This window comes from Plasmopara halstedii (assembly GCF_900000015.1).
Source record: "Plasmopara halstedii genome assembly, contig: Scaffold_3073, whole genome shotgun sequence".
Taxonomy (NCBI): Eukaryota; Oomycota; class Peronosporomycetes; order Peronosporales; family Peronosporaceae; genus Plasmopara; species Plasmopara halstedii.
This window is the reverse complement of record NW_020189977.1, coordinates 63,294-63,768: the sequence shown is the minus strand read 5'-3', so window position 1 is coordinate 63,768 and position 475 is coordinate 63,294.

Genomic DNA, 475 nt, shown 5'->3' with positions numbered 1-475 from the left:
CATATATAAAAAAAATATCCCAACTTTTCAAAAAATAAAAAAAAATACCCCAGCACGTGAATTATCACCGGGGAGCCGTAATATTACACAACAGAAGATGTATTGTATTAGGAATGAATCAGCATAATTTTACAAAATACCCTACAATAACAAAGTATACATTAATAAAAAATTAAAGATATTTTAGCTATAAATTACAGGAAAAAATTCTGGACGTAAATATCCTGAAAGTGCTTTTGCTTCTATCTCGATTGAAGGATATATTTTTTTTTCTTAACTGAGATTGTATCGGGGGTCAGTGGTTGAAGTATCAGCCAGACGCCATATTAATTCCGAAAGAGAAACCACTTCAAGTAAAAAAAAACTATCTTACAGCTCCACACCGCTACCCAAGATCAGCTTTTAGAGACACGAACATAGAACATGGGACATAGAACACAGGACATGGGTATGAGGACATAGGGACACGGGACAC